The sequence below is a fragment of the Elgaria multicarinata genome, chromosome 10, assembly GCF_023053635.1.
Source record: "Elgaria multicarinata webbii isolate HBS135686 ecotype San Diego chromosome 10, rElgMul1.1.pri, whole genome shotgun sequence".
Lineage (NCBI taxonomy): Eukaryota > Metazoa > Chordata > Lepidosauria > Squamata > Anguidae > Elgaria > Elgaria multicarinata.
The window spans coordinates 71,051,450-71,064,527 of NC_086180.1; the positions used below are offsets into that span (position 1 = coordinate 71,051,450).

The 13,078-nt window shown below is 42.9% G+C and overlaps 1 protein-coding gene across 1 annotated transcript in view; it reads right to left on the reverse strand.

Moving 5' to 3' along the window:
• GALNTL6 (polypeptide N-acetylgalactosaminyltransferase like 6) overlaps positions 1-13,078 on the reverse strand; it is a 642,113-nt gene that overhangs the window by 417,756 nt on the left and 211,279 nt on the right. The window lies entirely within an intron of this gene.

Sequence of the window (13,078 nt, forward strand, 5' to 3'; positions counted from 1 at the left end):
CACAGAAAGACAGCTAAAATATTATTTTGTGCCTAACTTAAATTGAAATTGTATTTGCCATACCTGATAAATCTCAAACACAAAAGGGGATACTGAAAAGTGTCTACTACATCCACTCTAGGGTGTTATGTCCCTCTTTAATAACTCCACTGAGCTGAATTTTTTTTTACAATCCTAATGGATTGTAATCCCCCATCCAACATCCTATTGCAGTGGGGAAAACTTCAGGGAGTTGGGATGGGTGAAATAGTTTGTCCCATTTTGGGGGCAGGGAACAGCACCATTTAGGGATGCTTACCATAGTGGCAGGTGCAACAGTTAATTTTAGGGGTGTGCACGGACCCCCCGCTCCGCTTCACTTGCAGATCCGCCATTTTTGGAGCGGGCCGCTTCATCCCGCCCCCGTTCCGCCCACTTCCGCTCGGAGCTCCGCATCCGGATCGGAGCTCCGTTTTTTCCCCCATAGGGTTGCATTGAAAGCTAAAAAATTATACAATGTTTTTTCTGTTCAAGTTAGAAACCTCAAACTCGGCACCATGAAAGCTTATCCACGTGTCCACATGCACGCCAAGTTTCAAGCAAATCCCATCATCCCCTGATTTTTGGCGAATTTTTGAAAATCAGGCACCCCATTCAGACCCCTTGGGATAGCTCCGTCAATTTGCACGTTAGAAACCTCAAACTCGGCACCAGGACAGCTTATCCATGTGTCCACATGGACACCCAGACTCAAGGCAATCCCATCATCCCCTGATTTTTGGTGCAGCTCTAACCTCTGACGCACCACCCATAACCCTAATTCACACCCCTTTCGATAGCTCCGTCAATTTGCACGTTAGAAACCTCAAACTCGGCACCATGATAGCTTATCCATGTGTCCATGTATAAGAATATAATAATATGTTTAAGAATATTACTAAATGTAGGGAAATGGGACAAGAAGTGTGTGTATGCTTTCCCCAAAATGCTCAATCTGTGGCTGTTGCACAACCAGTGCACACAATCAGGCTTTAAGAGAGGGGAGGGGGAAACGAACCAACCAAACAAACACACACTCCAAAATTTAAAAATAAAGTTTATATTAAGTCAAAGTAAGAGAAAACACAGGGCAAACTAAGCTAAAAGTCAGAAAGAAGCAAACAAACACACACGCGCGCCAAGCTAAAATCCTAATCTATCTCCAAAGTACACAGCAGCAGCTAGCTAAGTAGACCCTCTCTCCAAGAACGCCAACCCACAAAGAGACACAAAGCAGAAAGCTCTCAGGGTGGCTCTGCCTTAGTCCCCCCTCCAACGCTGGGATTGGAGGATGATGCTTCATGAGGTGATCAATTCTCATCAGGATTGGGAGTTGAATGTGCCTGTCATCGCTTCAAAAAAAAAAAAACCAAACCGTTTGTTGACCCGATTTTTAAAAAATTCTAGCACGTGACCCGCACGACGTAGAGAGGTGAGAGTAGTTTCAAAATGACCCCCATCCACAACTCTCTGTGCACAAGAATTTTCAGAACGATAGCTTCAAAAACAACCCAGTTATCCGCGATTATTTCCCGCAATGCAATCCTATGGTGAAATGTTTTCAACATGGCGATCGGAGCGCTCCGCCTGAACTAGGAGCTCCGAAAAATGGCCGCTTCTCTTCGCCTTGCTTCTAGGGGTCCGCGGTCTGCTTCTACTCCGCCTCTGGGTAAGGCGGAGCAGGCCAATCCGCTACTGCTTCTCCGCTCCTAATCGGAGCGGAGCACATGCCTAGTTAATTTCTTTTTTAAAAAAAACAAACGAAATTCAAAACTGGTTGTAGAGCTGGTAGCAGTAGGCTCAGCACTTTGGCTGTCATTTCTCTGTAGGGTACCTCTGGAGTGATGCTAGTGACCCACCACTATCCTTTTCACAGAACCATTGACTGGAGTGTGGCTGCAGCTGTCAGCACCAGCACCTCTACCACCAATTTTTTTAAAGTGGGTTTTCTTAGAAGAAATTATCTACCACATCTGTCACTATAGTCCCATGCTCCACAATTGCGGAAAAAAAAATCCAGCAAAATCCCCCGCCCCATTTGGGTGGAACACAATTTGGAGACAACACCACAGTTTCTTTACACAGGGGTAGGGACAGGTGGAGGTGTCAGTTTGCTTTCAGGTAACAAGCTGAATATGAGCCAACCGTGCAATATGGCTGCAAGAAAGGCAAATGCTGTTTTGGGCTGCATTAATAGAAATATAGCTTCCAAATCGGGTGAGGTACTGGTTCCTCTCTATTCGGCCCTGGTTAGGCCTCATCTAGAGTATTGTGTCCAGTTCTGGGCTCCACAATAGAAGAAGGATGCAGACAAGCTGGAGCGTGTTCAGAGGAGGGCAACAAGGATGATCAGGGGTCTGGAAACAAAGCCCTATGAAGAAAGACTGAAACAGCTGGGCATGTTTAGCCTAGAGAAGAGAAGATTGAGGGGAGACATGATAGCATTCTTCAAATAGTTAAAAGGTTGTCACACAGAGGAGGGTCAGGATCTTTTCTCAATCATCCCAGAGTGCAGGACACAGAATAACGGGCTGAAGTTACAGGAAGCCAGATTCCGGATGAACATCAGGAAAAACTTCCTGACTGTTAGAGCAGTATGACAATGGAACCAGTTACCTAGGGAGGTTGTGGTCTCTCCCACACTAGAGACGTTCAAGAGGCATCTGGACAACCATCTGTCAGGAATGCTTTAGGGTGGATTCCTGCATTGAGCAGGGGTTTGGACTCAATGGCCTTATAGGCCCCTTCCAACTCTACTATTCTATGATTCTATGCATTCAAATGTTTTAAATCTCAAGTTCGTATAATTTCAAGAATTTTATAAATTTTCATTAAAAAATGAACTGAAATAAAATTCTGTCCCCCATCTGCACCAGCGAAATCTAACAGCTTCATCTGTTCCCAGAATGGAAAGGATCATAACAGACTTGACTGCCATATAATTGTTGAAGAAGAGTAACCTCTCAGGAAAAAGAAAAGAAGAACAAACCTAATGAAGCACTAAGATGACTGAACACACAAGGATTCAAACACAGATCTTTAAGAACAAAGCACTCAAAACCCTGGACCTGGATGGATGAATTTGTCAGTTTTGGTTCTTCCTCCATGCAAAAGGTTTTGATTATGAATGTGGTGAACTTTGCAAATATTGATACATTCTAAGCAAAACCAAACTGAAATGAAATTCTCATCCATCCCTAGACAGGGATAGACAAAATGTCACCATTCACCAATTTCTGGTAGACTGCCTAAAGCCTGCTAATTGTTAGGATTTTTGTACACACGGGACTAGATGAAGCTTGGCATGGATCCAGGTTCTGCTTTCCATGAATGTAAGGGACCTTCTGTGAGAAGAAGGGCTCTGTTTGTTGAAGGACCCTCTGCCTGATTTGAGGGGAATCTCCCCCACTCTGCACACAGCTCATCCTATTCATCAGGGTCTCCTGATTCTCTGTGTAGCATTTCAGGGGGCTGCTGTGGAGAGGAGGTGGTGGAGTTTCTGCCGTCCCAGTTGCTCACACTTCAATCTGGATCCAACCCCTTACGTTCTTAAGCACGAGTCCATACTCAAGATTACTAAACACTGTCTGGTTACTGACTTTCTTTTAATAATGTTGTTGCTTTATACCCCACCATTTGATCAAATGGTCCTCAAAGTGGCTTGCAAAAGATAGTAATAATAAGAAAATAAAACAAAGCCTCTTCTAATAGCAACCTTTCATTGCCTGACGAATGGATGGGACAGTTCTGCAGTTCCAGAGCGACTGGTACTTGGATCTGGATGCTTTCTGGCCAGGATTGGGGAAGAAAGCTTGTGCATTAACTATGAAGAGATCCTGAATCTGCAGTCTTGTTTTCTAAATGTAATACTTGCTCTGTGTGTGTTTGTAAAGTAGACTAGGCAAACATAAACTCAGCCCACCTCTGGCTGCCTTTGCTCAGGTGCTCCAGTTTTACCAGTGTTCCCAGTTTGTTGGGTTCCCAATTTGCCCCCTTCGCCTCCAAATGTAATAATCTGACACGATTATTTAAATCGAACGGCAAGAAAGTAGCATATGACGGGGAAGAGGGATCCACTGTTGCAGATGTGGACTGATGAACCTTTAATGTTCCGCGAATACCCATGCTGACATCAATTTTGAAAACCTGATGTAAATTAGTAGGTTAGCCAGACATACGTGGATTTTATGAAGTGCAACAGCCTTGACTTGCAGCCCAAATTTTCAGGTTTTCTGCATCAGCCTTTTAAAAAGGAGACTGTTTTCTAAAACAGTTTGATCTTGGAAAAGATGGTGATGTGCCTGTGATTTAAATGTTACAGGTATCTGGTTTGGAAAATTTAACACTGAATCTGTGATGCACAGTACTTTGGAGCCTTTTAGGAATTTAGAGAACTACAGTCCTATCAGAGAAATGATAAGCACGTTTCCATTCTAGTATCTAGCATGGAAAAATATCACGTATGGATGAATCAGTGGTGAACTCTCACTACAGAGGGAAAAAGTGCCATTGCAATTGTGGGAATTGCAGTGCAGAGTATCTGTGTAGCAGCAATTCACATCAGGTTCACTAGCCCTGCCAACCAACCCAGGGCCAGCCCAAGACATTTTGCTGCCTGAAGTGAAGGACAAGATGGTACCCCCTCCATAGTCCACGTACAAATGCTGACTGGACTAGCAGTTTAATCTTACTTCAAAACTGATAGCATTCTACAGCACACCAGAGGCAACAATCTAGTTCAGGGGATCCAGGACAGGTTGTGTGGCACACAACACTCTGTCCTCCAGCAGAGTATCTTCTGCCTGGGGCAGTCGCCTCACTCTGCCTAACAGTAGGGCTGCCCCTGAACCAACCTTCACATGGGTTGATCATATTTTGTACACAGAGAATAGAGAACTGCACATATTCAGGCTCTTTCCATTAATCTGTATCCTGTATTTATGTAGGGTTGGGTGTACAAAAGATTGGGTGTACAAAACCATAGCACAGAAAGCTAGTAAGGGCAGAGGCTGTTTGCAGAAGGTGTGATTAACACATGCAGGATGGTAGCACGATCTGTCACTACCGTCCCAACTTCCGTCCACATCTTGACATCTGCTTTCAGTCATCTGCACAAAGCTATGATTGGAAGGTATCACGTGGAGAGAGAAAAAGAGCAATGGACTGCAATGTGGTGGACAGACTTTTTGTGCCATAGATGTGAGAGCAGCTCAGCAGTAACTCTAAGGGCTTCCAGACAAAAGATTCCTAGCGCCATTAATCAAAATGCAATACACAGCTATTTCTCCCTTTTCTCCTCAATGGATTTTTTTCCAGAAAGAAAAAAGATGGAAGAAGTGGCAGGAAGAAACTGGGGGCTAAAAATTGAAGATGATGTCATCTGGACCGCCTGTAAAAATTAGTGAATGAGGCAATTTATTATTTATTTATTTATTTATTACATTTATATACCGCCCCACAGCCGAAGCTCTCTGGGCGGTTTACAACAATTAAAAATAGTAAACATTAAAAGTATACAAAAATTTAAAAAAACATAAAAACAGTATCCATTTAAAAACAACAATTCTGGGGTCCATTAAAAACAAACTTAACATTGTTAAATGCTGTTAAAATGCCTGGGAGAAGAGGCGATTGCACAATAAAAGCCTCATTTCAAAGCACCTTCTGTTCCATGCATGCCTCTCCAGGATTAAAAAAACCTGCATGTACAAACTGGGATGCATGTACCATTTCAACAGTGGATCATCTATCATGGGGAGAGGCAATTTCTGGGGATCAGGGGGCCTCATTGCATCCCTCTTCCACCAAAATTGCTGCTTCAGTAGAAAATTTTGCTTGGAAACAAAGCATGTAGGGAGAACATTCCTTGCTTACAAGCTCAGTCATGTTCCCAAGGAGAGGTTGGGGCTTCTGGGACCATGATTGTGTTTCTGAACAAGGAAGCCAAATGTTTTCAAGCAAAAGCACTGCTTTTTTGCTACCTCTGCTGCCATGGTGGCTAACTCAGGTAGGAGTGGGCGGTGCAGGGAGCCTTGCAAGAAATAGCTGCATGTTGTTCCCTTTTGACCAGATGGTTGGCATTTCTGTAAGCTCTGACTGTGTGGATCATCTGTTTGGGCAGGTGGTAGTTCCATGCTAGAAGGTACAGGCACCAGTGCGCAGGCAGCTCACAATTATGCTCACATATCTTTGGATCTGGACGGGAGATATTATTTTGTGCCACATCTGTCAGATCTCCTATTTGGTATAAATCTAATTTTGGAAATGCTACTAAGATCAAACAAGTAAACACCCTCTGACATCTTAATCCCATTTAAATTGCCATTTCCATTGTATTCTGATATTTTCCACTGATCTGACTAATAATAACATGCTTCACTAAAATGAGTACTGCAATTAATTAAATATAATGATATAAAAACAGATTAGGTAGCGTCTAAAATTGAGATGAAAATAGTTTTGATTGATACTCTGAGTTTTAATTTATATTTCATCATCTCCCGCGAGCTTTTCATGGGAACTGAAATTTATATCTCAATGAAATGTCTAAGAAATGTTAGAAATGTCTAACATTTAACCTTCAGTTTTTGTTACTCCTTTCTCCCCTCTACTGCAAAACAGCTAACTCAAAACTTTGGTTGCGTTTCTGTTATTGGCTTATATCCAATGGGGTATATCTAATTTAAATCTTATTCATGTAAATACAGTAGTTCTACCCTAAGTAGGACTGACATTGATACAACCCCTTGTCAGTGCAATGGGGATAATGCCTGGGTACCAAATAATCCTGAAATAACCACCTTATTAGTTAAAGAGAATAGCTATGAGCTCCAATGTTTCCAAAAACTAACATTTACATCCTAATTTTTTGCAGGTAGAGCTACAAAATAATATAAAATTCTGCATGATTCTCCCATTGTGTGAAACAGCCTCCCTTCTCAAACCAGAAAACTCTTGAACTGGAAGCCACTAAAGGCTTGATCAGTCACTCAACAACACATTCAATGAACACACATTGTGGACAACATCATAAAGACAGGCTCACACCCTTCCATTCCCACTTACATGCATTCACATGACTGGGTAGAGTTCCTGGTTCTGTAGCCAGAGCTCTCTGTATATAGAGCTATATATGTAAGGACTCTGTTCAGGCATTCAGTGAACACACATACATATTAATTAAGCACACTTTTGAATTACTAAACTGAGATGAATGGCTGACAAATCAAAGGCCACCTAAGAGAGACTGTTGAGGACTGATTTCTTAGGTGCAGAACCTCAGGCCCAGGGGCCAAATCCAACCCTCTGGGCATTCTCAGAGGGCTCCACTTCCTTTTCCTCAACCACCAATCATTGGGTGGTTTTCTGGCTTTGGTACAGTTTTTTTGTCCACTCTGAAAGGCTGAAATGCCTCTCCTATGGCTTAGTTACTGGCAGTAAGAACTTTATGCTACAATATGTTGGCATGTTTGGTCTTTTGGGACTGCCCCTGTTGCCTTTGGCATCACTCCTTTTGCCTTTGAAAGTCTGAGACCTTTTCCAAAATTGAATTTGGCCCTCAGTCTCCAAGCGGTTCAACACCCCTGCCTTAAATGTTCATAAAACTGAGAACATCTGGCATGGTTCATGATCCAGGAGTCATTTTAAGCATCTGTACCCCGTTCTGAGTTACATCTCCCCCAAGCTAGTTTTACATGCACCGTTTCCCCCCTCAAACTGCTTGTTAAGTTTGGGTATGTCTACACCATGGATTTTTTTCTGGAGTCATCCCTGGATTGTCCCTGTGCATCCAAATGATGCACAGGGGATTCCGGGAGCAGGCAGGGACGACCCCTCCATTTTCCTGGGATAACTGGTTGCCCAGTTATCCCGATTTCCCCTGCGGTCCCGGGACCATCCTGAAGATTGCAGCTGGTGTGCCACACACTCCTGGGGCCTGAAAGAGGCACAGAGCCATGCGGGGTGGCTCCGTAGCCATGGGGTGGGGTCAGGCAGCAATTTGGGCATGAGGTTGTTGGGGTTTTTAAAATTATCTTTTGCTCCATATGCATGGCTCCTCCTGAAGAAAAAAAATGGTGGCTGCAACGTCCCTCTTTCCTTCCGGGATGTCACACTGCTATTTGGACGCTGCAGGAGGATCGTGGAAGCAGGTAAGTCCGTGATCATCCCGCCCCCCTCTATACCCTTAGGTGTAGACATGCCCTCTGTTTCAAGAACTGCTGATAGGGAAAGTGTGTCTGATGCCCATTGGCATTCTTATATTTCAATGAAGGCCTTTATTCCTGGTCTGCATACCATATGACTGCTGTTGAACTTGCATCCCATAAAATGCAAGGTGTGGAGAAGGCAATTGCCAGTATTTCCCTCAATGAAAAACTGCTTTCTGGTGGTCTATGCATAATAGATGTTTTTGAAATGCTGTCTTTTTACTTCCTAATCACTTAAGAGTGCTGAAGTTTAATATTATTAGCCCCTTTCCCCCTAAATTCATCAAACTGAACTTTTTAAAAATGTCTTGGTTCTGGAGAACATGAAGATTAAACTGTCATAACTCAGAAAGCATAGGGGTTTTTTTCATTTGGAGATATTAAACATTAATGAGGTCTCAGGTTTAAAGATATTAAAATAAAGCATCAGGCTGATGTGAGTTAGCACATGCTGGAGGGAAAGAGCGCATGAGAAAAGCTAATAAAAGGCGCAGCCACCGAATTGCAGTAAAGCCCAAGCTGAGAAAAGGGTAAGACGGCAATACAACTGTGATTAAAGTAGCAGATGATACATCAAACGAACCTTCCCACAAGCAGTTCAAATGTGAAATAAAGAGGAGTAATATAATGAAAATGTACCTGCCATTTTGGGGCAGTGGAGAATGTCAGGAACATTACTTTTTCAAAGGAATTAGGGGTTAGGTTTATATACATACCCATTTCAAACCGTTCCTTAAGTCTGTTGGCCACTTAGGGCATCCAACATGCTGTATTTAGGGAAAATCCATGTGAGAAAATGTCCACTAAAAAAGTTTACAAGTGCAATACTCTAATGCTGGACTATAACTTCTGTGCTCCCTCCTTCCATGCATTTACACATTATGTTCCTTACTTAGTGACTTAGAGCTGAGCTGCTTGCTTCTGCATGGTTGTAGTTTATATGCCACAGTAGTAACATCTAAGTAGTAATATTTAAATCAGAAACAACATGGATTGTATGGATCATGCAGAATGTGCCCGTGCTAGCTGGGGGTGCTCGTGTGCACACATGCTCCATTTTCTAGGTGGCCTACATGTCAGTTCCCTTGTCATGAAAAGCTGGGTCTACACATGAAGCAGAGTGAAGTTGCTGAGTTTTGAGATGCACGATTACAATTATGAAAGGAAAGGTGTGTGTGGGGGGGCACCAATGAAAATCCCCTCCTATGATTCCACCAGATCTTAGCCAATTCATGTCCCCTACAGTAGTTAAGGGGGCAGTCCCCAGTGACATTTCCCAGTGATGTCCCCAGTGACATAGTAGTACATTTCGAAGTGTAGTCTCCATAGCCATACCCCCAAGGGGAATCCAAAATTGCAGGCAGCTTTGTTGATCCATATCAACAAACCAGTTCTTAGGAACAGGTCTTCAGTAGATCTAATGAGTTTTAATTGTGGAGCAAGCCACCCCAAAAAACTTTACACTACCATAAGTAAAAATCCATTGTTGTTTAGAAAATTCATTTCCCAGCACCCTTCCGCAGCTATGGTGAGGATCACAGCTATGCGTAGAGAGAACAGATAACTCCGATGGAGGTGGAAATATGATGGCAACATCCCTGCTAATCAAAAGGTGCCAGTATTGTATCATTGTGAGCCCTGCCTCCACTATACCACTGAGTGTTAATAAGAGTAGGCAGCAATGCTCTTCTGTTCCTCCTGTAATTCAAGGGCCCTGTTCAGAAGGCACCTTAACCATTGCAGAAGGGTGTGGATATCTGCATCTAGAGTGGTGGCAGTGCTGGGTTGTCCCACACCATAATGCTCTCCTTTGAAGAAGCACCTTTCTTCATGGGACAGCTGTTGCCAATGTCAAGAGATGCCACAGCTTAACCTACAACAGTTTGTCATTCACAAATTCTCAAGATATGCTGAAAGGTGAGATGTGTGAAGTTGGAAAGGTAATTAACAATGAACTTTCAGCTAATATAAAGGGATAAAGGTCCTCTTTATCTTATCTACATCTGTTAATTGCTTTTTTCAACTGTGTCTTTTCCTGTGTGCCTTTGGCAGGCAAGCTACATGGCTTTTTGAATATCTACAAAATGTTACATACTAATTGGAACAACCGTCAACTCTGAATTTTAGATTTCTTATTTTTGCCAAGTTTAAGCTATTATGTCTAGATTATGTCTATTTGATTTGCAAATCACTGTTTGAAAAAAAACAAGACCAGAAGTCAGATTCCCACCCTACTTCTTTGACAAGAAGGTCAGAATTGAGGTTTTAAAAAATATTTTGGAGTTACCCAGAAGCACAGTTTTCAGGTGTGAGAACAACTCTGATTGGGATGGGAAAAACTGGAGAGATGAATTCCATAGATAGATTTGATTGCCTGAAACTGAGTACTTGATGACCATAGAATTTCCAGTCCCATGGTAGAATCAGCTGCAAATGGACTCACTTACTGGAATCCATAGTTCTGTAGTACTTTGAGGTCTTTTTATGGTTACATCTGTTTGGGCATGCAGCGTCAGCTCCAAGTTTGAGGGCCCTTAGGCAACATACCCTCAATAGTCTCCCTCCTTCATTAAATCTACCTTCTCACTGCTACTACCACCAGCTGCTATTGCTACTTCTCCTTGTTTTTAATCACTGCTACCACTTGCTTTACAGGCAGAAAGGCAGTGAGCAAGTAGTTAGTGGCATCTATTGTGCCTCCTTCTCACCACTACTGTTGTCTGGGCCAGAGTGAGAGGCAGGTAAACAAGCAGTTTGCAATGATGAAGAGGAAGAATCAGTGGGCCCTTGCTGGGGTTTGAGCTCTCACCAGGTGCCATGCCTATTCTGGCCCTGCTGTCATGGATAGAACCTTCTCTGCAACTCACAAGATCTTCTGGCAAAGTAGAGGGTAGGACTTTATTCACACTGTGCAGCTTACAGATAATGGTCTCTGAATGCAAGAGGATCTTCATGAACTGGACACAACCTGTGTCTGATTCCAGTAAGCACAACTCCTGCGATTTGTGGTGTGATCTATACATGGAATTCCAAAATCTAGCTGGAATTGCACCTAAGGATTAAGTTGCCCACAGTTCTAATTCAGGTCTATTTCACATGTTATGAATTTGAGTTTAACAGGTATATCTTATCTTAAAGACCCTTATTTCAGATCACCTAGCCTTCATGTTGACAAGCTCTAAACATGGAATGATGCAATTGTCAGTACTAAGTGAAGAGCTCTCAGAAGCTATTCTCCCAGATCTTCTTTCATTTCAAGTTGCACTGATAACGATGTGGCCAACAAACCTGTGTGCCAAAGATTTGCTTAATTGTTCACACAATTACTACAGAGGATTGGGGATGGGGAGTCTTATGAAGCCTTCTTAACAAAGTTGTTTGCAGGCAGGCAGGCAAATGGCCCAGCAGCCTGTCACACATCGAGCCATGCCAAGAGCCCAATGAAAATAGCACAGGCTACTTAAGTAGCCAGTTCAGACAGCCCAAGGCTGAGTGCAGAAGCAATCTAAATAGACAACTCAAGGCACATTCCCTCCAGAAGAAATTAGGTGACCGCCAGGCTTAAAGTGATCTACTCAGCTGGCTCAGCAAGCACATCAGTCACAGTTACCCAGGAAGGCGAGAGCCCCTTAGAAATAGTTAACAGCAGCAGGAATGATGCAGCAGTTATCCATGAAGTAAAAATTATAAGCCTTTATTTCATTTTATCGCTATAACAGCCCAAATCAGTAGTTTAGATTGGCCTGGTTCAGACAACACACTAAACCATGCTGCTTAACCACAAAATGGTTAATCTGTTAACCATTTTGTGGTTAAGCAGCATGGTTTAGTGTGTTGCCTGAATGGGGCCATTGAGAAATAATGGCTGAAGACAGCAGCAATAACCATTAGCACCTATCATACCAGATACTACATCTGGGGGACTATCTCCTCCAGTAGCAGCCTGCCTCCTCCCTACAATCGGGAGGAGAGGCTCTTTGTTGCATCCCATCTAGGGAAAGGCCATGGATGATGGTTAGCAGAGATAAAGCAATATTATGGGACGTCTTGCCCCTTGAGGCTCAGCTGGCTCCCTTCTCTGGTTGTCTTCCACCATTTTTATTTGGGCAGACTTTTGTCTTGCCAGGTAGATGATTTATTTATTTTTACTGTGAATATGGTGTTGTATCTACCGTGCTTGCCTCTGTGGTATTCTCTTTGACAGTACTGTTTTAAAATAATAAATTTGTAGATTTTGATGTTGTGAGGCCCTCCCTCCAAAGTGGTGCATGTGCAATACAAGGGTAGGGTAGAAATACTTGTGCACATAAATATGGGCAAAAAGTACATTATGAGGAGTGACCTGCCATCCAAGGGTTGTCGCCAGTTTTGTGCACATGCTGCCTGGAACAGCTGCAACAGGTAAGTTCTAATTGGGTCTGTACAGCATCACTAAGGGAATACACATAGGCCCCATTCAGAAGACACTTTAAACCATGGCTTTAACGATGGTGGTTAAGCCAGAAAACCAGGCTGTGTTCAGAAGACACCTTAAACCATGGCTTTAACCATGGCAAAGCCTTATTCATTGTGGTTGAAGCCATGGTTTAAGGTGTCTTCTGAACAGACCCACAGACATCCGCATCTTTGCTGATGTAGATGGCTCCAGCTTGGAATGTTTGAATATTTAAAAGAAGAATCAGGGAAGCAATCTACAGTTTGGGTTTTTTTTTTTTTATGATTTGCTCCAGGAGTGGGCCATTTGTAAACCTCTAGATATTTTGGCCTACAACTCCCATCAACTCTAGTCAGCATACCCAATGATGAGACATAATGGGAATTGTAGGCCAAAACATCTGGAGGACCATGAGTTG